Source organism: Corylus avellana, chromosome 6 (assembly GCF_965113065.1).
Source record: "Corylus avellana chromosome 6, dhCorAvel1.hap1.2, whole genome shotgun sequence".
NCBI classification, from domain to species: domain Eukaryota; kingdom Viridiplantae; phylum Streptophyta; class Magnoliopsida; order Fagales; family Betulaceae; genus Corylus; species Corylus avellana.
The window spans coordinates 15,433,567-15,459,415 of record NC_142495.1 but is presented as its reverse complement, the minus strand read 5'-3'; the positions used below and the strand labels follow the sequence as shown (position 1 = coordinate 15,459,415).

The window sequence follows — 25,849 nt, the reverse complement described above, 5'->3', positions numbered from 1 at the left end:
ACTAAGAAAGAAAAAAAGGTTCTTATCATTTGGTATCAGACAAATGTTTTCTTAGGAGGGTTCACTGTGCAGTGTCATGTGAGGGAGGAGGCATGCGCTGCCGTGTGTGGTGCAGGTGTACGGGAGGTGGGCTACTGCTCATCAATTACCTCTAGTGATTGAAGCCTATGCTGGTTGATTGGTTGGGTTGTTCTGACCAACTGTGGGTTGTGTCGACATGTGCGGTGGGAGATCGGCCCAACTGAATTCTTCGGTGGCTTGTTGCAAAGTTTGGAACGTGAGGTGTGTGGTTGTGGGAGACGATCGTGCGTGTTTATTTGGAGAAGACAGGGTGTTTGGCTAACATATTTGTTGTGCCAAATATCTACCTAAATTAGTAGGTAAATAATGGTACGTTTTACCTGCAAGTGCACAAGGTCAACATAGTAGTATATGGTGCAAGTACATGATCATTCATACGAGGATTGCTGAATTTTGCTTAAAAATAAATTCCTTAAGTAAAACAAAGATTGATTTTTTTTAGTGATGATAATAAAAGCTAGGGCTTTGATATCCACCACTAATTATATTCAGCTAATATAACAAAATGCCAATGCTTTGATCATGTTATGCATATCTAATGTTTGTCAACCTAAGGGCATGTCATATACTCTTTAAGCTATAGATCTCCCTAAGCAACGAGTTAGGCATGTCGTATACTCTAACTCTTTTCTTTTCTAAGGGATTTAGTATCGTGTATACTAAGTTGTTCTTTAGGAAAGCATATACTTTACGGAAATCGATAAACACATGAGGCCTAGGGCATGGGCGTATACTCCCGGTTCCCCATGTTGATTAACCCAAAAACCGCGGTTTGGATTCTTTTGTTACTTTTATTAAACCCAGGACTCGGCCATCCAAATTGATTTAACTAACTAGTCCATACTACATGCATATGTTGATCAGACACACACATATGAGGAATTCATGCAAGCAGGTGTTAATCAAGTTAAATAGCACAACAAGATCATTACAAAGGCCCCAATATTGAAATATTAACTAAACATAACTAGGGCTTCAATCTAGCCCTACTAAATAAATTAGCTACACATAAAGTTGATGTTAAACATCTTCAGAAAAGAAAATAAAAGAAAGGAAAAGAATAAACCCGAGACTTGAACTTGAAGAGCTCCTATTCTCCTTCTTACAAAGTATCCCTATTCTAGAGGCTTAAGGGTCTATTTATAGGCTTTAGAAGTCCTTGACAAACTAGTAAACCTAGAAATTTCGTAGAGTTTCAAAACCTATTATAATTGGGAGTTGGAAAACCCTAATATGGAAATATTAGCATCATGGCCGCATCTTTGAAGTGTCTCCTGTGCACGGGTGAGATCGATCGCAACCCGTGTGTACTTGATCGCCAGTCTGCGATCGATCCTCTTTTGTTATGCGCTCGATCGCTCCTGGCTTGCTTTGTGCAGTGTCTTCTCTAGTACTGCGCTCGATCGCAAGTTCCCTGTGATCGATTGCAGTGTCAGGGGCTCCAATTTTTCCCATCTTCTCTCTTTGAGCTCAAATCTTCCAGATTTACTTCATTTTCTTCCAAAAGCCTACGAAAGTGTGGAAAACATAAAAATGAATTAAAATGACCTAATTAACTAAAACCAAAGGATTAAAACATGCAAGTTAAGGACTGAAAATATGAATATTTTAGCACTTAATACAACCCCAAACTTACATATTGCTAGTCCCTTAGAGCATTCCCAGCAGACTTCCTATAAGGGGGTTTGTTCCTTAAGTTTAGGGAATATGTCAAAAAATCGCAAAAAATGTCCTACAGCAGATTCCCTATATGGTTCCTTAAACCATCAGCTGCTACAGTTGAACCCAATGTTTTGGGTTCAACTGTAGCGATCCGTTGCCTTATTATAATCATAAAAAAAAAACTCTCTCCTCTCACATCTTTTCACGCCCATTATTTTTCTCCGTTCTTCTCCGCCCTCTTCTTCTTCTACACTTCATCTGGACACAAACCAAATCTTCATCTTCACTCTCACGGCCACTAAAAGGATTTACACCCAAAATTAAACAACAAATAAAACCCACAAAATCAATCTTCCCCAAAAAACTTAAATCGTTCCAGAACTCAGTACCTCAACCAAAACTCAAGAAACTCTAAATCCATTCGGCCAAACCATCTCAAAACAGATTCTAAGAACACCTCAATTAAAATCGAAACTCAACACCCAACCAGCCACTCAAGACAATCAAAAATCCTCAAGAACACAATTGATTACCCAAATCGAATACCCAGAGAATCAACCCCATCACAATCAAATACCCATAACTAAAGGAAGGATAATTTTATCCAAGGAATGATTATGAGCCCAAAAGCCACTATCCAGCCACTCATGGCTTCGCCGTGGCCATCTGTTGAGCTTTCTTTCTCTCACCATCTCGCTCTGTCCCTCTCCCAGCTCTCTCTGCATCGCTTTCTCTTTCTCTCTCTTTCCTGTTCTCTCCCTGTCTGTCTTCGTGAGCGAGAATCTGCTGGGGAGAAAGTGAGGCAGAGAGTGAGATAGAGAAAGGGAGAGAGGTGGCTGGGGGGAAAGAAAAGAAGGAAACAGAGAGTGAAGAAGACAGGGAGAGAAAGAAGACGCAGATGAGAGAGAAAGAAAAGAAAAAGAAATCTTTTTTTAGAATAAAAGAAAATATTATTTTAATGAAAATAAAAATAATATTTTAATGATGTAGGGAATGGTAAAGGGAAGCTATTGTGGAGTTTTTGTAGATATGGAAGCAAAAAGTAGTTTGGATCCTTAAATAGAGGGAAAATGGTTGGGTAGCTGCTGGGAATGCTCTTAGCAATACAAAACAAAAAACAAAAATGGAAAAAAAAAAAACAGAAAACAAAAAGATAAATCCAACTTTCGTGGGATGTACGATTGCATATGCAATAAGCCTTTTAAACCTCTAGGAATTCCCTAGAGGATGAGTGAAGTCTCGTGAGGGTTTTCCAAAAATGTTATCCGCAAACATCATGCAAGAGTTCATGTTATTCCAAAAATTAAAGCATCACTTCAAGATTATGATTTTCATTCATAAGCAAGCTTAAAAAGATGAATTCCATCTTCACAATGAATTGGAATTTTAAAATTTAATTACTTACAAAAGACATGCTAAGGCATCACTAGTTCGAAACAATGTAAGGTGAATTAGCACATAAATATGAAGCTTCCAAGTATTTCCAATGTGCAATATCTCCATATCTCAAAGTTCACTGAAATCCTTATTAGAATGAACAATGTTGTGCAAAAATCTACCTAAATTAATAGGTGAATAATTGTACGTTTTACCTGCAAGTGCACAAGGTCAACATAGTAGTATATGGTACAAGTACAGGATCATTCCCACGAGGATTGCTGAATTTATGTTTAAAAAAAGATTCCTTAAGCAAAAGCAAAACAATGATTGATTGTTGAAGTGATGATAATAAAGAGTAGGGCTTTGATATCCACCACTAATTATATTTAGCTAATATAACAATATGCCAATGCTTTGATCAAGTTATGCATATCTAATGTTTGTCAACCTTAGGGCATGGCGTATACTCCTAAGGCTATAGATTTCCCTAAGTAACAAGTTAGGCATGACGTATACTCTAACTCTTTTCATTCCTAAGGGATTTAGCATGATTTATACTAAGTTGTTCCTTAGGAAAGCTTACGTTCTATGGAAATCGACAAACACACGAGGCCTAGGGCATGGCATATACTCCCGGTTACCCATGTTGATTAACCCAAGAACCCGGTGTGGATTTCTTTTGTTATTTATGTTAAACCCAGGACTCGGCCATCCAAATTGATTTAACTAACTAGTCCGTACCACATGCATATGTTGATCAGGCACACACATACGAGGAATTCATGCAAGTAGGTATTAATCAAGTTAAATAGCACAACAAAATCATCACAAAGGCGCCAACATTGAAATATTAACAAAACATAACTAGGGCTTCAATCGAGCCCTACTAATTGAATTAGCTACACATAAAGTTGATGTTAAATATCTTCATAAAATAAAAGAAAAGAAAAGAATAAAGCCAAGACTTGAACTTGAAGAGCTCCTATTCTTCTCCTTACCAAGTCTATCTATTCTAGAGGCTTAATAGTCTATTTATAGGCTTTAGAAGTCCTAGACAAAGTAGTAAACCTAGGGATTTCGTAGGGTTTTGAGACCTATTACAATTTGGAGTTGGAAAACCTTAATATGGAAAGAATGTCAGTCCAGCCGCCACTTGATAAGTCTCCTGCGCACGGGTGCGCTCGATCGCAGGTCTGCGATCGATCCTTCTTTTGGCATGCGCTCGATCGCTCCTGGCCTGCTCGATGCTGTGTCCTATCGGGTATTGCACTCGATCACAGGTACCCTGCGATTCATCGCAGTACCAGGGAGCTCTAATTGTCTCTATTTTCTCTTTTGAGCTCAAATCACCTAGTTTTACTTCATTTTCTTCCAAAAGCCTGTAAAAGTAAAAAAAAAAACAAAAAGGAATTAAAATGGCTTAATTAATTAAAACCAAAGGATTAAAACATGCAGGTTAAGGGCTGAAAATATGAATATTTTAGCACTTATCAAACAACAATGGCATATTTTTCTTTTTTTTTTTTTTTCTTTTTCATCCTGTTGTGCAATGTTTGGTTCCCTTAAGCTTTTTAATTGACCCATGTAACGAGCGTTAAGTCAATAACTCCCAAACCAAATGGTTTTAGGGCATTAGGTGTAGAGACACCCTTAGGACTTACTAACTCGAGTCAAAAAGGCTACAAAACCAAACTAACCATGACATCAATCAAATCAAAATTTTTCACCTTTTGACATGAACACTCAATGCTTTGAGGCAAGATGCCCAAGTACTTAGAGAAAAGCTTATCAATGATTTTTTTTTTTTTTCTTTTTTTTTTTTTTTTCACACACACACACACACACACATATATATATGCCAAGGTATCCATCTAATAAATCATCCAGTTTCACTTAAGACATAGAAACACACACATTAAACTTTCATGTCATACCCCACAAATTATGTGCTAATGTGCTTGTGTAAAATCATATCAAACATGTGAATTCTCAGCTCTCCTAAGCAAGTAACCAAACTGAAAAACTCAATTATTAGATCATGTGTTCAAAATTTTAAGCTCACTGATGAAGTCAAGCCATATTTCTTTCTAGATCAACTTAAAATTTTAGAGCAAACATGAACATGCATAATTTTTTTTTTTTTTTTTGAATAAACAAACAAACACACAAACAAATAACTTGAAATTGGGAAAAAGTGTGCGAACAATCATGTGTGCCCATACCCCCAATCTTAAATGACACATTGTCCCCAATGTGTCTAAGTAAAGGAAAGAAAGTACCCGGGAGATGGTCAATATGATCTTGGAAAGCATGGCTCATAGCACACCCCCAAACTTGAAGTGAAGCATACTTGTCCCTACAAAATAAGAAAACACACAAACAAGTAAAAAAGAACAATAACTAAAGATAAAAAGATGAAATGAAAATACACAAAGACAAAAATAAAATAACGAGATAACTCTGGGGTGATGTGTGTGTGATATGTGATGATGGTGGTAGCCGTAGGGAAGAAAAGGATGTGGAGAATGGGGGAAAGTGACCCAAATAGGTCACGTGGTCTGCTGCCTGAGTGCACTCGATCGCACGCATGGTGCGCTCGATTGCACTCGCGCAGTGGAGTGCGTGTGTGGGTGAGGTGCGCTTGAATGCACACATGGTGCGAGTGATCGCACTGACAGAATGCAATAAAACTACAAGTGGAGACCTGCACTCGATCACACGCAGGTTGCGATTGATCGCAGTAACAAAATGTGAAAACATGAAGAAAAAAAACTTGAAACACTAAAACACTAAAGTAAAATAAAACACAAAGGAAAACAAAAACAAAATATAAGTCAAACAAAATAAAATAAAACAAACAACAAAACACAAAGGATATGCTATGGGGTGGCTCCCATGAGCGCTAAGTTTAACGGCTTCAGCCAGACTGTGGCACTTTAAACTTGAAGCACCAATCTTTCCGTCTCTTGCACCAAAAGGAATGAATCTCTTTTGCTGCAAGGTGCTTCCGAGTGTCTATAGATCGGGGAGGGCCACTCTGAGTTTTCTGAAACAGTTGCTCATCCGGTGGGGAATCATGAACTGGAATAAAGTAAGAAGAAAACTCAAGGAGCTTCTCTATCTTGACGTCCTCAATTTGCTCATATGGTAGCTCTAATAGACTTCTATCCTGGCCTCTTAGTGTTTCAGGAATAAGACTTGATGTTGAAGAAATCTCAGTGCTCTCTTCTTTTCCCTGATGTGACTCTTGTGGAACTTCGGCTTGCTTTTCTTTCTCGTCGTCCACTTGATTTTCCGCCACCTCTTCGCTCCTCAATGTGGTAATTGCTTGCTCTTGATAGAAGGTGCACTCTTCCTCCATGTACTGTTCATTAGGGTGTTCCATCAACTACCTTTGACATTCTTCTTCTTGGTATTGGTGAGGCCTATTGATGCGGAATGTACTCAGCTCCTTGGCCAATTGTCCCATTTGTACTTCTAGTCTTTGAATGGCTTGATCAGTCTTTGTATTGAATTGTTGTTGATCAGCTGTAGATTGCTGTTGTGAAGTCACAAATTATCGTAAAAGACTCTTCAAGTCCTCCCCTTCTAGGTCTTGGGCTGGTTGAACTGCTTCTTGTAAGGCAGACCTTTTTGGAGGAGGTGGTTCTTCTTGATATTGTTGATGTGGAGAAGAGTCCAAATGATCATATATGGAAGATGGCTCCTCTTCTTGAGCTATTATCTTGAAAATGGATTGCCTCAGACTGGGACTAAGACATGAATATGATTGACCATAGAATTGTGGAGATGGCTCCTCTTTATGAAGTTGTGGTGCTTGAATTCCAAGAGCTTGAGCATGCCACGAAAGATTAGACTGTTGGCTCCATGACGGGTTATAGGAATCAAAATAGCGGTTGGTCCCCGGTCTAGAGAACGATGTGTTCTTATGCCCATTAATTTTGTTAGAATTTTGTCTCATTATAAGACATTCTCTAACATGGTGATAAGGGTCATGGCATAAAGAACATGGTCCATGGGGTGTAGGAGTGCCGCACCACATGTGTGAAAGTAAAAATAACAAAAGATAAAAATAAAAACAAAATTAAAAATAAAACTTTCGAAGATGCAGACTCAACTGACCCTGCATAAAACAAAAGAAAAAAAATCAGATCTATAATTATCGCAGTACTATGCTGCTCTCTAGATGTGCGATCGATCGCACCGTCAGGTGCGCTCAATCGCACTGGTGCGCTTGATCGCCCTAGTTGGGGGATCGATCGCACCTCTAGAGGCACAGAAACTGCGGAAAAGACTATAAAAACAGAAAAATTTAAAACAAAAATAAACTAAGGAAAGTAATTCCAAACAAAATCAAACAATCCCCGGCAACGGCGCCAAAAACTTGTTGTGCTAAATATCTACCTAAATTAGTAAGTAAATAATCGTACATTTTACCTGCAAGAGCACAAGGTCAACTTAGTAGTATATGGTGCAAGTACAGGATCATTCCCATGAGGATTGCTAAATTTTGCTTAAAAATAAATTCGTTAAGTAAAACAAAGATTGATTTTTTTAGTGACGATAATAAAAGGTAGGGCTTTGATATCCACCACTAATTATATTAAGCTAATATAACAATATGCCAATGCTTTGATCATGTTATGCATATCTAATGTTTGTCAACCTAAAGGCATGGCATATACTCCTTAAGCTATAAATCTCCCTAAGCAACGAGTTAGGCATGGCGTATATTCTAACTCTTTTCTTTTCTAAGGGATTTAGCATGGTGTATACTAAGTTGTTACTTAGGAAAGCATATACTCTATGGAAATCGACAAACACATGAGGCCTAGGGCATGGGCTTGTACTCCCAGTTCCCCATGTCGATTAACCCAAGAACCGCGGTGTGGATTCTTTTGTTACTTTTATTAAACCCAGGACTCAACCATCCAAATTGATTTAACTAACTAGTCCATACCACATGCATATGTTGATCAGGCACACACATATGAGGAATTCATGCAAGCAGGTGTTAATCAAGTTAAATAGCACAACAAGATTATTACAAAGGCGCCAATATTGACATATTAACTGAACATAACTAGGGCTTCAATCTAGCCCTACTAAATAAATTAGCTACACATAAAGTTGATGTTAAATATCTTCATAAAAGAAAAGAAAAGAAAGGAAAAGAATAAACTTGAGACTTGAACTTGAAGAGTTCCTATTCTCCTCCTTACAAAGCATCCCTATTCTAGAGGCTTAAGGGTCTATTTATAGGTTCTAGAAGTCCTTGACAAACTAGTAAACCTAGGAATTTCGTAGGGTTTTAAAAGCTATTACAATTGGGAGTTGGAAAACCCTAATATAGAAATATTAGCATCATGGCCGCAGCTTTGAAGTGTCTCCTACGCACGGGTGCAATCGATCGCAACTCGTGTGCGTTCGATCGCAGGTTTGCAATCGATCATCTTTTGTTATGCGCTCGATCGCTCCTGGCTTGCTTCGTGCAGTGTCTTCTTTGGAATTGCGCTCGATCGTAGGGAACCTGCGATCGTTTGCAGTGTCAGGGGCTCCCATTTTTCCCATCTTCTCTCTTTGAGCCCAAATCTTCAAGATTTACTTCATTTTCTTCCAAAAGCCTACAAAAGTGTGGAAAACACAAAAATGAATTAAAAGGACCTAATTAACTAAAACCAAAGGATTAAAACATATAAGTTAAGGGCTGAAAATATGAATATTTTAGCACTTAATAGTATTCATCAACAAGGTTTTTTTTTTTTTTTTTGAGATGTCCGCATAAGCAGGGAAGAGGGGGATTCAAAATAGTGACCTCCGCTTTATTAAATGTGGTTCCAGCGGATTGAGCTACCTCTTGGGGACATATTTGCTTCTATTCCAATACAATAATTGCTATTCCAGTTTATGGTGTCAAAGAGTTGTAGTGATTGGTTACAAGCTTACTCTATCCTAATTCCAATTTAGTACCTCCGTCATCATTCTGTCGGTCAAACTAACGGGCTTTCATGGGGTGGTTTTGTTCACCCCTACGGCCCATCTAGGTGGCAAAACCACTCCTAAAGCCCTTGGGGGTGGTTCGCCACCCTTAATGGCCAAAAAGGGGTGGTCATATTCACCCCCAGACCGACTGTAGTGAGTAGCTGAAACTACTCCCATTGCTGTCTGTTAGCTTGGCTGACTGAGGTACTAAATTATTAGTTACCCATAAGTCAAGTATCATCTATGCTATGAATTGAAACTTAGGTGGAAAAAAATAAAAACCTTGGTACTAAAAAGATAATTAACCCTTGATTTTAAGAGTGAAGTAATTTTCAACTAAGCATTTAAATTTAGGGTTAATTACCTTTTTAGTACATAGGTTTTCACGTTTTTATTTTTTTCCACCTACATTTCAATTTGAATCACATATAGTACCTAACTTATGGGTAAATACTATTTTTGTATCTCTATCACCATTTTGTCAGCCAAGCTAACGAACTCTCACGTATCTTAACATAAACATATCACATGTCCTAAAAAAACTAAAAATAAGATAATTAAAAAAACTAAACCCAAAAGCAACCCCATGGGCTCTAAGGGGTAGCTTGGCCACCCCCAAGGCCTTTGGGGGTGGTTTCGGCCACCCCCTTTTTGGCCATTGAGGGTGGCTGAACCACCCCTAAGGCCATTGGGGGTTGTTTGGCCACCACATTCCAGTCGGCTGGCCACTCCCATTAGCCAAAATGGGGTGGCTAGGCCACCCATATACTTTTTTTTTTTTTTTTTTTTGGGGGGGGGGGTTTATTTTTTTAGGTCATGTGGCATGTTTATGTTAAGACACCTGGCAGTCCGTTAGTTTGGCTGATGAAATGGTGATCGTGGTACTAAATCGGTATTTATCCGTAAGTCAGGTACTATCTATGATAAGAAAACACGAAAACTTAGGTACTAAAAAGGTAATTAACCCTTAAATTTAACAAATATTTCAAATGCATTAGATTTTTGTTTAAGAGAAAATAGCCATGTATACCAAGAGAAGTCATTTATGAAAAGAACACAGTATTTGCTTCCATTAATTGAAGAAATAGGAGAAACTCATACATCACTATGAATGAGCTCCAATGAAAAATAGGTTACACAACTAGACACAAGAAAAGCTTACGATTTGCTTTTCCCTAATCGGCAAGAAACACAAAAAGACTGACTTGACTTAATTGAAGAAACTAGTCGATGATAATTGCTTAGGAGATATTGCAAGATAGGCTGACTTGGATGTCCTAATCTGTTGGGCCAAACAAAGGAAGACACTTTGACTCCAATGTGGGAGTGAGAGCTCTCACTTTATTTCTGGTGAAATGTTGCAGTTTGCATAAGTTAGAGTCCATCATTACAAGGTCTCTGCTTGAGGATCCTCCCTTTGAGGTTGTCCTTTATTAAGAAATAGGTAGCAGTAGTTTAAAATGGAAATCATTGTCATGACATTACTTGATAGAAAATCAGTTTGCTGCACCATCATGGAAATGTAAAATATCATTAAGGTGAAGGACAAAACCTGAGGTATGAAAAGAATAAGAGCCAGTGTGAGAGATACTAAGTCCACTACCATTACCTATTGCTACTGTCTCATTACCTTGGAATGGCTACTATATGGTCAGATTTTCCAAAGCAGCTGTGATATGATTGTTAGCCCCATTGTTTGCCATTTAGTGATCTTCATCTTGGATTGCATTGGATTGGGCCATCACTGCAGCAAGGTCAGATGGTGGATGGTGCCCCTGAAAAGCAAAATCCATATGATGGAAGCAATCCAAAGCTTGATGATTGACTTTGCCACATATATGACATGGAATCATTTTTTATGAGAGACAACTAGAGGAAGGGGCTTTGTTGGGGGTGAAGTTGCTAGGTGGTCCAGGGAAGGATCTGCCTTCAGAGGAATCGTGAATAGGAGTAGGATGAAATAACTTCTTCTTAGGAAAATTATTGGAGGGTGGGAATGGCCGTTAGAAGTTGTTGAATTTCTCTGCTTGGATGGTGATGTCTAAGAGAACATAGCAAATGAAGTAAGCTCAACAGCAGCTACTTGGTATTCAAGAAGTTGTTCATGTCCAAAGAGTTGGGATTGGAAATCCTCAAGTGTCATTGACACGTAGGGGTGGGCAAGGGTCGGATCAGGGCGGGTATTGCCCATTTCAACTACCCAACCTGCATATTGTGGTTATTGAAAACTGTACCCGAGACCCAATTGTAGAAAACAATATCTGCGGGTCTTGGGTTTTACGGGGCGGGGAGGGAGCGGAGCAAGTAATACGGGGTGGGGCGGGTAGCATCTTGGCACAACAACTCCAGATCTGGTGCCTCCAGACCCACATGTTCACCTTCAACTGTATCGTCGGCTTTGTCTTCATCATCGCTTGAGAAGTATATTGCGAACCCATCTAAGACCAAGTTTTGATTGGGTGGTTTGGTTTAGCACGAATCAGAGAGAGAGAGAGAGAGAGAGAGAGAGAGAGAGAGAGGTGGTTAAAAAAGAAGTTTATTTTTCACCATTGAAGCTACCCACTTCTCCACCACAGTTTTTCTCAGAGATAAAAAAGAAAATTTCATGGGTAACATATTTGTGCAAATTTATTTAACTCCCAAGTGCACAAATCAATTGTAGATAATGGATTGCAAGTGTAAGGTCGAATCCACAGGGAATTGTATTCTTGAAAGCAATTTTAAATCTAAATTAATTAAGCCCTAATTTAGTTCCAAATTTTTGAGAGATTTTTTGTTTGAATGAAAAAACAAAAGCATGAGCAATTTAAAGTGATTGAAATCTTATGACGAAGCACTAAGGTTTCGGAATCCACACTCACAAATTCATAACAACATAATTTCATGTTCCATAATATTCCCCAAAGTTCTCACAATGTAAATCTTAAATTTGTATTACTATTTCTTCAAAGAATTAATCAAAAGATCTCATGTATCCATTCATAACCGAAATCACAAAAGAAATCCAAGATTCGACCAAATCATTAACTGTATCCGTAAATCACAAGAAAATATCCAATCTTTACCAAAACATCAATTGTATCTAGAGAATAAATCACGGGGGAAATCCAATTTATCACAAAGAAAACCAAGCAATCAATTGTATTGAATAATCTTAAATCATCAAGTGTTTCCTTCAATCACAAAAGATATCCAAGAATTATTCCATCCAATTGGTTAGAAGTAAAACAATAGAGCAATTAAATCATTAAATTGGGAAATATTACATACATGAAACAAAGTTGCTAATCATAAGTGAGGCATCATCTTTAACCTTAGTTGAAGGTTTAGCCTCTCATGTTATTGAAAGACAAAACAAGATTGATTGAATTCATAATGCAAAATTGACTACTTACAAATAAGAATCACAAAGTTGAGATCCAAAAGCTAGGAAAACCTTAAACTCTCTTCTTTCTCCTCTGCAATCTTGAAATTCATAGCCTCTCTCAACTAATCTGATAATTCCCTATTTATAGACCTAAAACTTAGGGTTTTACAAGTTGAAATCGGATAAAATTCGTCCAGGTTTGTATCCTTTTATTGCAGGACGATATTGGAATAGTAAACGTCTGAATTAGGAAAATCCTAGCTTTTAGCTACTTATTTATGTTCACTTATTTGATAATATGATATGTGAAAGGAGTGGTCTTTCGGTTTTTTTTTTTTTTTTTCCTCAACCAATTTTTAAGAAATTGTCATTTGCTTGTTGAAATTTCACCAAGGTAGTCAGTTTTGACATTTTCATATTGCAATGTTCATTTGAATAAATATTGATTTATTAGATATGGTTAGTGATCTTATATTAATGTACGTTGTGAAGTTTTATTTTTAAAAAGGTATCTATATTATCATGTGTAATCTAATTTTTCTTCAAACTAAGAGCTCCTTTTTGTGGTCCAGTAATTGTAGATTTTGTTTATTAATGTTTTGTAGGCAGACTTGTTGGGAAGCCCGGTCGTGAGACCAGTTGACATAGAAACAACCGCTCTTGGAGCAGCCTATGCTGCTGGATTAGCAGTTGGTTTTTGGACAGAAGATGAGATATTTGCTTATGAAGAAAAGTTGAAAACTGCAACCATTTTCCGTTCAACATTAAATGAAGAGTTAAGGAAGAAGAAGGTGGAATCTTGGTGCAAAGCTATTTCCAGAACTTTTGACTTGGCTGATCTTTCTCTTTGATATACTCGTGTTAATCCTATTCCATTATCCCTGTTTTATTTTCCCATGTCCTTTTGTCTTGAGTTATGGAATGTTTAATGTTGGGTACATTTATGTGAATTATGGAGACCATAATGTATTGAAGTGAATAAAATTATAATAATGCTGGTTTATACGTTAAAACACCAAATTATCAATGCATCCATATTATAATCAATTTGATTAATGTCATCAAAGTGTGGGTTTAGTTTTTCAATATGAAAATACTCAAACCATTTTCTTTTAGAATCAATGGGTTTTCCCACGTGTCTTGTTAGCTTCCGGATGCCCCATGGGACTGTGTATCCAACCGGAAGTTGCCTAGAGGAGGAACAAGTTAAGACCTAATTCTAATTTGATTGCCAGCACCCCACTCATTGTTCCTCTCTAAGAAAAAAAAAAAAAAGTCTCTCATGCCTTCCTCCCTCTGTTCTCTACGAACTAGAGATGATTTTCCTATCTCCTTCTCATTCTTAAAATAAATGTGCTAACTTAAGCATTGGAGAGCCTGACTCCAGCAGAGAGGCCTCTGACGCTTTCTTTGTTTTGCAGGCACACAATTCTCACACTGGAGACCTCCTATCTTAGCTCAACTAAGAAGATGACTGTTGGGGTTGCTTGTTTTGACCCCAAAAACACTCCAACAAAACATCAATGCAGAAATTATTAATGCATGTAAAACACCAAATTATCAATGCAAACATTTATTGTACTGTAGTCTATCATTGTCTTGAGAGTTGACTCACTCTCTTTTAATGCAAAGGATTAGACAAATTGATGCTTTTTGCATAACTACAAGTTATAACTCCAAATACAATAAATCATTTTCCTATTAGAAATGTATCCACAAATCACATGTATGGAAAAACTAAGTTTATTCATGCCATTAATAATATTTCTAGCTACAAGAACAACATCCATCATCAAATGACAAGAATTATAAAACATAAGAAAGCAAGTGCAATTGAACACCTTGTCTTATATTAGACCACAATAACCATTATTCATAATCAAATGTACGGCTATGATCACTACCACCAAAGATGTCCTTGGAATCTCAATATATCTAAGATTTTAGACAATTTGACAATCTTTTTAAGGTATCAAAAATAGGATAATAACACCAGTACTTAAAATCTTCAATTAAATTGAAGCACCGTTGTCGCCAATAAGGATGAATATAAAGAAGATAAGCAACACCCAAAAAGGAAATAATATAAGATCTGATAAAGCTTGCAAAGAAGACTTGAGGATCTACTTCATACCATTTCCCTTCACTTGCATTTGAAGACTTTGTTGGTGATCGATGTGACTCGTCTTCTCTGGTACAACTCCCTAGTGGTTGTCCGCAAAGAAATGGATTTCCTTCATAACTACTCCTCCCAAATGTTCCAAACTGTGCTTTCATGTCTGGAACTTTACCTGATAAGTTGTTATAAGCCACAGTAAACACTTCTATAAAGTTCAGATCAATCAATTCTGGTGGAATTTCTCCACTCAAATTGTTGTGAGAAAGGTCTAAACTCTCCAACTAGGCCAAATTTGAGAATGTTTGTGAAATGGAACCTGTCAAATGATTGTAAGACAAGTTCAATGCATGAATTGAAGATAGCTCTCCTAGTTCTGGTGGGATTCTACCTATTAGCTTGTTACATGACAAATCCAATCCAGACATATAATTAAGGATGCCACCATTGTAGGAGTTAGACCTGTATTTTGTTACAAATTCAACCTCAACTTGTTGACCATATTCTATGTATATGTCATCTCTTCTACTATTCCATTCGAAGAGCCTTTGCAATGGGAAATGTATTTGAAAGGATGTAGAGCTAGAACTATATTGTCCATAGGTAAAATCTTTATCATGTATCTTTCCAAAGGACATGTTGTGAAACCAGAGCGGTATTGTCCCAAAAAGAGAGTTCTTGGAAAGATCCATTATGCTTATCTTCCTTAACCAACATAATTGATTTGGAATTATACCACTAAAATTGTTGCCCCTCAACAAAAGTATTCTTAAATTAGGAAGTTCACCAATTTCATATGGGATACTGCCAAAAAATTTGTTATCTCTAAGGTCCAATGTTGAAAGAACTGATGAATTGAAAACAGCTTTTGGTATTGGTCCTGTAAGTTTGTTTCCTTGCAAAAATAGGTGCTCAACATATTGTTGATTCAAGCAAGAAGGTAATGATCCTGAAAATGAGTTATGTGAAAGGTCTACTAATTTCATGGAATTTGGTGGTCCACAAGGAATCTGACCTTCAAAAGAATTGTTACTCAAGACAAGAGTACGCAAAAATGTCATGTTTCCAATCCATCTAGGAATTATTCCAGACAATTTGTTGTTGCTAATATCCAAAAGCCATATTTGAGACCCTCCAAAATGTTCAGAAGGTGTAGCCGGTAGATCAAATCCTGTGAACTGATTATTGCGTAACTTCAAAAACAACAAGTCCGTGCTACTAGCAATCAATTTTGTTGGTACCTTTCCTGAGAAATCATTAAAGGACAAGTCCAAAGACAACAAATGATTCATGTCACCAATTGAGGATGGGGGATAACCTTCAAAATGATTTTGAGAAAGATTTAGAGATTTTAAGTACGGAGTTATCTTTCCAATATTCTCTTGAAGTTGCCCACCTAAGTGATTGTCAGAGACATCCATAAACAAAAGAAACTCGTAGCGATCTGATGGCAAATGAAATTTACCCATGAAAGAATTATCCCAAAGATTTAGCTCTTGTAGTCTTGTATTGTTTTCAATCAACCAAATGGGGAAGCTTCCATTCAAGTTATTGTGAGACAAATCAATTATTTCCAATTTGCGCTGGTCAAGGAGGAACTTGGGAATGTTTCCTATAAGCTTGTTCAAATTACAGTTAGATAGCACAAGGATCTTTAACTGAATCGAGAGGTCCCAACCTCCAAATTTTTCAGTTTCTATCTCAAGCTTGTTGTTTTCACTTGCTAATAGAATCGCCTTAAGCTTAGAGTGATTAGAAAATATGCTGAATTGGAATAGACCCTCAAATTGGTTATAACTGAGATCAATGTACTCAAGTGATGTGAGGCTGGCTATCAGATATGAAGAGACGTTTCCAACGAATCGATTGCTAGATATATCTAACAATCTAAGAGATGTCAAATTGTTTAGGCATGTAGGAAGGATCCCTTCAAAGAGATTATGATAAAGATCTAACTCTTGAAGCTTCTTAAGTGCGCACAAATCTGTCAAAAGGAATAACATTAGAAATGTCTATCCTAATAATGTTCCACTCTAAGAATCAACAAGAAAAATCAGGTTTTCAATATTGGGTTTTTCAAAAAAAAAAAAAAAAAAAAGAAGAGAAAAAAAAGTGTGAATGGTCAATTGTTGAGTTAAATCAACCATGGTCCTTCACCTTATCTCACATTTTTATTCAATTGTAGATACTTTATTAGATAGGTAAGACTAACAATTTGCAAACACTTGATTTTCTAGTTAATTCTTACCTTTAGGAAAAGGGCCATTGAGCTGATTGTTAGTTAATGATATAACCTTTAAAGAAGATAGTGCCCGGATATATGGAGAAATACTTCCAGTGAAAAAATTGTAACTCAAATCTAAAATCTCGAGCCTATTGGAATTAGACAAACCTACCACAAGTGAAGAGAGAGAGTGTCAATCAAATCGAAATATAAATAGAAATTATATTTTGATTTCAACTTATTTTAGCCTTGAAATTAGATTACCAAATGTTTTTTAGTCTATTATTAGAATGAATTAAGAGTCCGAGTCCTAGTCGGTCAGGTAAGTGAAGGGTACCGAGAATTAACCGAATTGCTATGCCTGTTTACCATGAGATTGGAAATGGAGCTATTCAGTCGTCTGAACAAATCTTGACTTGTTTTAAAGAAGAAAAAGGCCGCTTGAGTCTTCAAATAGCTAGCATCTAACAAAGCAAGCCTAAAGTTGATAAAATTGTAATACCTGTCACTGTTATATATATATATATATATATATATATATTAAACTAAAAAAAAAAATTAATTTCTAGAAAAAAACTAAAAAAATATACCCCTTAACATTTTTTAATTAATTTTTTATTTATCAATTTTTATTTCATTTTTTAAGAGAATAAGGGTATTATAGGAATATAATAAAATAGTGGCATTTTTGACTCATTTTAGTAGCTTAATATACCAGTTTAGCACATTATAAACTTCATGGAGCTATTTAAAAAATGGCTGTTAGTTCGGTGAGCTTTTTTTATATTTTTTCCAACAATTTAATATGTACTTTTTGTTTTTCTCAAGTAGAAAACGACTCCCTCTGAAACAATGTTCGATACACGTTTGGATGATGAATTGGGCCATTTGAAAAAATTCTTATGGAAATGGAAAATCCGACGCTTCAATAATTTAATTTGGCGTCGAACAAATTTGATGATGTACGTTGACTTTTATTGTGTACATATAGCCAGAGATAGAAACCCAATTTGTACACGAGAGAGATTTGTCAACCGCTCTACCTATTTGTTTTTGTTTTTATTTTTGTGTTTTTATTTTTATTGGTTACTCAATGAGTGTTTAATTAATCGTTGTTTAAAACTTAAAGATCTAATTGACAAAACACCAAACCATATAAACCAAGTTTACATTTACCCCTAATAACCATTATTCACTGTTGGGAGCTTAGATTAATTATAAATGACTTGAATTTGTTTTCTCACAAAACCATTCATCTTTAATTAATTTTGAAATTTTCTGTCGTTTTTATTTTATTGAAATTAAATGCAAATTTTCGAAGGTCTTTTGCTTCCTATGGGAGGGAAAGGGGGGACATAACTTTTGGAATGGGGAGACAAAATTGAAAATGGAAAATCTAAAGGTCTAAGAATAGATCTGTGTTAAGAAAATTCTAAATATTTACTTTTTATTGCCTCGAGGGTGAGTGATTAAAATAAATTAATGTATCGATTGAAACAAAGAAAAATTTTGCCATATTTCGAGTGGGGAAGAAATCTACATAATATTTCCTAAAACCTTTGAATGTGTATGGAGCAAATTGTGAGTTGTGTCATAGAAACTAAACAAGTAGTCACAAGAGCTTCTCAAGAAGACTGGAAAATCCTAGAAAGCTTGAGTACTATCCAAAGTCTTTTTTGGGCACTATGAGAAAGAGGGGAAGAAGATATTAGATCCTAGCTAGCTTGACGGCATATGATTCGCCGATGGAACAAGATATTCTTAGTGGCTTTCGTAGTTTCATTGTTTTTAATACTTTTTTTTTTTTAATTGAAAGTGACACATGTTACATTCTGATTGGTACTGATGTAGCACATTAATGGATTCGGCCAACTTTTCTAAACACAGATACTAATTTGTCTTTTGTGCTTATCTTAAGGAGGACTGTTTAATCACTTTTTAAAAACTAGGTAGCTATTTATCAAAACTTCAAATCACAAGGACAAAAGTCGATAATTATGCATAAAATAGAACATAGAAAATTTCAAACATGAGCGGAAGTGTCTATAAAGTAGTATGGAAGATCAACATACCTTTGCCAGGAAATGATCCTCCTATATAATTTGAAGCAAAATTCAAATTCTTAAGGGATTTGACTGCACTCAATGATTCAATGATGCTTTTGTCGAAATTGTTGTTGCTAAGATCTAAGGTTTCTAGGTTTTCCAATTTTGACAAGCTTTCCAAACCTATAATAGATCTATTAAAAACAAAACTATGCAATTTGTAGTGTTCAAAAGAAAAATAATGTTTTATAGCTTAAGCAAATCTGGCTACTCTAGTGTTATAGTCAGCAAGAAACCGTAAGTGATTAATTAAATGGTAAGTATAGCCTCATATGCAATGTTGATTATAATGTAGGGAAACACATTGATGCCTTTCATGTTTCACACAACTTTCTTTGCATATTTCCTACATGATGGACATTCAAGAACAATTATTGTGATTCAAGTCAAACATCAACAGAATGGGATGAAGCAATTGTTGTAATTATCTTCTATGAGTTACTTTGGCAGCTTCTATTTTGCATTTGTTATTGAGTACTGTAGACTAACTGCTGTATTGATAACAATTTAGGATTTATGTATTGAATATTAGTGATTGATTGAGATACAATAAACATCACCCAACCTTACACTTGCAGTTGTAATTGAAATTGATATCCTCTGGATCACAAAGTGTATAACCTATGTGGTGGATTTCTGTTTTTGGTAATCAAGACTATATATATATATATATAATCTTGCCTTTTATTGCCTTGAGGGTGAGTGACATATATATATATATTTTTAAATATGGTATAATTATCCATTATGTTTGGTGGGGAAGAAATCTATATAACATTTCCTAAAATCTTTGAGCAGTAAAAATTTGAAAAAAACAAAAACAAAACAGAGGATTGAATGCAGATGGAGAAAATTGTGACTTGTGTCATAAACTAAATAAGTAGTTTAATAGAAATATGATTGATGTGTGTAAAGTGGTTATGAAGTTATTGAAAATTTCAAACTTAAATCCCTCTCTCTCTATCATTACCTTGGATTGTCAGGAAGCCATCGAGTCCATTAGTACTTAAATCCAACTTCTCCAAGTTTTCAAAAGCCGATAATTCTACGTAAAACAAAACATAGAAAATTTCAAATATGATTGGAACTGCTTGCAATTTCTATAAAGTAATACTAAAGATCAACATATGTACCTTTGATTGGAAATGATCCTTCTATATGATTCCATGCAAGATTCAAATTCTTAAGCGATTTGACTACACTCAATGATTCAATGGTGCTTTTGTCGAAATAGTTGCAGCTAAGATCTAAGGTTTCTAGGCTTTCCAATCTTGACAAGCTTTCCAAACCTGTAATAGATCTATTAAAAACAAAACTATGCAATTTGCAGTGTTTAAAAGAAAAATAGTGTTTTATAGCTTAAGCAAATCTGGCTACTCTAGTGTTATAGTCAACAAGAAACCGTAAGTGGTTAATTAAATGGTAAGTATAGCCTCAAATGCAATGTTGATTATAATTTAGGGAAACACAATGATGCATTTCATGTTTCACACAACTTTCTTTGCATATTTCCGACAAGATGACATTAAAGAACCAATTATTGTGATTCAAGTCAAACATCAACAAAATGGGATGTAGCAATACAATCTCATAATGTTTTACCCTGCTCTTGTAATTATCTTCTATGAGCTACTATGGCGGCTTTTATTTTGCAGTTGTTATCGAGTAATGTAGACTAACTGCAATACTGATAACAATATATGGAACCTTAACAATTTAGGATTTTTGTATTGAACATTAGTGATTGATTGAGATAAAATAAACATCAACCCAATCCTACACTTGCAGTTGCAATTGAAATTGACTTGTTCAAATTTTTGAGCAGTAAAAATTTGAAAAAAAAAAAAAAAAAACAAAACAGAGGAATGAATGCGAATGGAGAGAATTGTGACTTGTGGTATAAACTAAATCAGTAGTTTAATAGAAATATGAAAGATGTGTGTAAAGTGGTTATAAAGTTATTGAAAATCTCAAACTCAAGTCTCTCTTTCTCTCATTACCTTGGATTGTCAAGGAGCCATTGAGTTCAAAAGCCAATAATTATGTATAACACAGAACATAGTAAATTTCAAACATTATTGGAAGTTTCTATAAAGTAATACGGAAGATCAACATACATTTGCCAAGAAAGGATCCTCCTATATTATTCCCAGCAAGATTCAAATTCTTAAGAGATTTGACCACACTCAATGATTCAATGATGCTTTTGTCAAATATGTTTTCCCTAAGATCTAAGGTCTCCAGGTTCTCCAATCTTGACAAGCTTTCCAAACTTGTAATAAATCTATTAAAAGATATGAAGAAAAAAAAAAAAAACTATGCAATTTGTAATGTTAAGAAGAAAAATAGCATTTGATAGCTAAAGCCATTTTGGCTACTCTAGTGTTATGGTCAACAAGAAACCGTAAGTGGATAATTAAATAGTATGTATTGCCTCATATGCAATGTTGATTATAATACACATAATACGCGTAGGGAAACACCTTGATGCCTTTCATGTTTCACACAACTTTCTTTGCATATTTCCAACATGGACATTCAAGAACAATTATTGTGATTCAAGTCAAACATCAACAGAATGGGATACAACAATTGTTGTAATTATCTTCTATAAGCTACTTTGGCAGCTTCTATTTTGCATTTGTTATTGAGTACTATAGACTAACTGCAGTACTGATAACAATTTTGGATTTATGTATTGAATATTAGTGATTGATTGAGATACAATAAACATTAGCCCAACCCTACACTTGCAGTTGTAATTGAAATTGATATCCTCTAGATCGCAAAGTGTATAACCTATGTGGTGGTTTTCTGTTTTTGGTAATCAAGACTATATATATATATATATATATATATATATATATATATATATATATATATATATATATATATGTCACTCACCCTCAAGGCAATAAAAGGCAAGATTATATATATATTTTAAATATGGTATAATTATCGATTATGTTGCGTGGGGAAGAAATCTATATAACATTTCCTAAAATCTTTGAGCAATAAAATTCGAAAAAAACAAAAACAAAATAGAGGATTGAATGCAGATGGAGAAAATTGTGACTTGTGTCATAAACTCAATAAGTAGTTTAATAGAAATATGAAAGATGTGTGTAAAGTGGTTATGAAGCAATTGAAAATCTCAAACTCAAGTCTCCCTCTCTCTCTCTCTCTCTCATTACCTTGGATTGTGAGGGAGCCATTGAGTCTATTTTCACTTAAATCCAACTTCTCCAAGTTTTCAAAAGCCGATATTTCTACATAAAGCAGAACATAGAAAATTTCAAACATGATTGGAACTGCATGCAGTTTCTATAAAGAAATACTAAAGATCAACATATGTACCTTTGATTGGAAATGATCCTTCAATGGAGTTATAACCGAGATTTACATTCTTTAGGGATTTGATTGGAGGCAATGATTCTATGATGCTTCTGTTTAAACTGTTTATACTAAGATTTAAGGTCTCAAGGTTCTCCAACCTTGACAAGCTTTCAAAACCTATAGTCAATTTATTTATAAAAAAAAAAAAAAAAAAAAAAAGAAAAAAGAAAACCAAGTATGCAATTCGTAGTATTTAGAAGAAAACTAGTATTTTACAGCTTATTAACTAGATACGCACAATTCAAACTTCTGGACAGCATCACTTGATAATCACAAGTATTCAGTGATAAATTTAAATCCAGAGTGTATGTTCAGCTTTAAGGGATAATAAATGTGCACTAGTAAGAGAAAATAAAGAATAAGTGAAAATAGTTATGGAGAAAGTACAATTAAAGAAGCTTTGAAATAATGATCATAAATATAAAGGGAAGAAGTCTAGTGATAGTAAATTACCTGTAGTTAATTAGAAAAAAAAAAAAAAAAAAAAAATTACCTGTAGTTGTATTTTACAATCCCAAATAATTTCTTGCAAGACTCAATGTGTTAAGGGACGCAAGTCGACTTAGAGATGGTATAATGCTATAACCAAAGGAATTAATGCCAAGGTCTAATAACTCCAATTTTGGAAGTAGTGCTAGCCTTTCAAAACCTGGAAGAAAATGACGCAATTAAAAAGAACTCCGTCATATGCTTCAATAAAAAAATTTCAAGATTAATTTAATAGAAATATTCTATTTCAAATTGGTTTTCATGCTCTAGCTTGAACCTTATGATTGATGTTAGACATGGGCGGCTCAATGAAAATTGAAGTTTAAGGCAAAAAATTAAAATAAGACATTTTTAATTTTAAAATATTAATATAATAAATTTTTATATTAAATAATAAAAATTAATTTAAAATCATTCTTCTATTTTTTGAGATTTGAAATTACTAATTAAATTTTCATGATCAAGTTTTGTTAGTATATTATTTCAATAGATAATATGGTTAATCCACTTTATCTTTTTTGTAAGATAGTCAAATGTAACAAGAAATTAATTAGGTTGTGCACTAAAATCAGCGGCACAATGACAACAACGATCAACTAAAATCAATAGCTTCTGATTGTAAGTATAATATATAAAATATTAAAAAAAAAAATTAAAAACTTATAGAACTAAAAGGCAAAAGATTACAAGTGAAAAAATAAAATAAGAGAAAAAAGAAAAAATACAAAAAAATTTTGAGAAGAGAGGTTGGGTTTCCATAATTTCCTCGGGAAATGGGAAAGGAATTGCAAAAAAGTTAAAAGAGCATCGTTCAAGTTGGTGAAAATAAAGCTGGAGTTTTGGAAATTGGTTTATGAGAGAGAGAGGGAAAAAAAAAAAAAATTAAAAAGCTTAAAGAGTTTTACTACATAACCCAAGAATTGAGCTAATTAAAACTCTATTTAAGACGATATAAAATGAGCTATTTAAAATAAGGATCATTTAAGTCTGATTTTATCGTTTATATCAATTGCTTAATTCTAAAATATGGAAAAAGTTTTTCTGGAGAAATTTTCTTCAACCTACTCTATAAATAATATGTCATTTTTTTTTTAATAACATGTGAAATGCATATGAGTTTTTAATAAAATTTATTCTAACTTTGCCCCTACTATTAAAAAAACATGTGCATCTCACATGTTCAAATGACACATGTCACTTTTATAGACTATATTGAAGGAAATTCTTCCAACCCAGTTTAGAGGAAAACTTTCTCCTTCTAATATATATAATCCATTTTTTTAAAAATTTTTTTTTTTATCTTTTCTATAATTCATTAGAATTTAATTTTGATAATTTAATTTTAGCACGACATATAATTCAGAATCACGCGGGACACCCGTGATTCAACAAAAGAAAAAACTAATTATAAAACTTTAGAAAATAATATTTGTAATTATCTTTATCATTGTTAAAGAGGTAAATCCGACGCCTGTAATTCTTAATTTTTATCACGGAAGAGAACAAAATAGCTCAAGGAAATCTTTTACGTTTTTTATTTCTTTTTGGGTGGAGGGAATTAGACTGAAGACATTCAAAAGCCATCTATTCAACGTAGCATTATATAATTTCTCTTTTTTCGTTTTTTTGTGTGTGTGTTTTAAGAGGGATTTGATATGAGAAAGGAAAAGTAGGGGAGACTGAGAACATACCTTCATTTGGTAGGCAACCACCAATTAGATTGCAGGACAGACTCAGACTTCTCAGCTCCTTGAAAGGCACCAACAGTGACACGTTTAGCAACCAATGCTTCTTCTTATCCAAATTTTCATTGTAGTAATTATCAGGATCTTGGTTTAAGTTGTAGAGGGAAAGTTTGATGACGTGAACGGTGGTGGAGTTGCACGTGACCCTCTCCCAACCACAACAATCACTCTTTGCATCGTCGATCCACGAGGGAAGAAGGGGGTGACCTGCATAAATAATATTGGATTTCAGAAACACCTTCAACTCAAGTAGAGCAATCCTCTCTTCGTGGAAACAGGCTGCGTGCTCATGAAATTGAAGAAACACAAGTAAACCCCACAGCAAGGCTTTCAGTAAAGGCGGGTGTGCCATTGACAAAAATTGTTTCATTAATTTGTAGGTAAACCAGCTTCTTCCTTTGCACACTAAAGGGAAAGCTCAATGTAAAATTCAAAGAAATATGGTCATTATATATAGAAGTTTGAGAGCTAGAAGGTGGGTGGTGGGCATTCGATTGATTTGAATTAAAATACTGTGTTTTCATTTCATTGTATTTAGTGTTTTTACCTGATGTGTCAAATTTATATTAAATGTTGTAAAAGAAAGTTTTTACCACATCATAATAGAAGGAGGCTCTAAAAAATAATAAAGACGTATTGAACGTTTCTTTGAAAATTAGAAAGTTATATTATATATCACCATATAAATGTTGGGGGCCCCTAATTTTCGCATTGACGTGGATTGATGACTTGGAAAAACATTTCCAATAAGACATTAAAGTCAAGTCGTCTTTGGATAAGATGAGCCGGAGTTCAACTTGTTTATTCTTCTTTCCTATCAACTGAAGTGGATTAATGTGGTATAAAGTTTTGAATTTTTTTGTATTGAAAAGTAAGAAAGTTTTGTTTTGTAATGATTTCGTGAACTGTAAAAAAAATGACAAAATGATTTGCTGACATTCCGTCCATTTTTTTAACGGAGATTCACGTCAATGTGGTTGAATGTGATACCTGTACTAGATGAATTTTTAATATTTATTGAAACATTAAAAACTAAAAATAATTTTTTTAAAAAAAAAAACATTAAGACGTTTTTTCTTTTCATTTCTTTGGCCTTTTTCCCAATCGTTACTTTCTTTCTATGAACCACATAATTTCCCCTTAAATCCGACCAAATGGAGAGGATCCTTCTCGTTCGTTCTCTTCCCTCAACATTAAATGCCAAATACCGTTCTCTTTCAGCTACATTTATTGCAGAAATGGGATGAAATGGAGATGAGTCATTTAGGCAAATTGGTGTAAAAATGAAGATAAAAAATATCC

General features: G+C 34.7%; 1 pseudogene across 1 annotated transcript; it reads right to left on the bottom strand.

Annotated features, from left to right (window-relative positions):
• Positions 1-14,319: 14,319 nt before the first annotated feature.
• Positions 14,320-24,935, bottom strand: LOC148584927 (cuscuta receptor 1-like; annotated as a pseudogene). The gene is made up of 7 exons (XR_015912673.1): positions 24,494-24,935; positions 22,275-22,430; positions 22,112-22,186; positions 20,051-20,206; positions 18,885-19,040; positions 16,921-16,980; positions 14,320-16,605 (listed from the first exon to the last, which is right to left on the bottom strand). The product of XR_015912673.1 is annotated as a cuscuta receptor 1-like (transcript).
• Between the last annotated feature and the right edge of the window lie 914 nt (positions 24,936-25,849).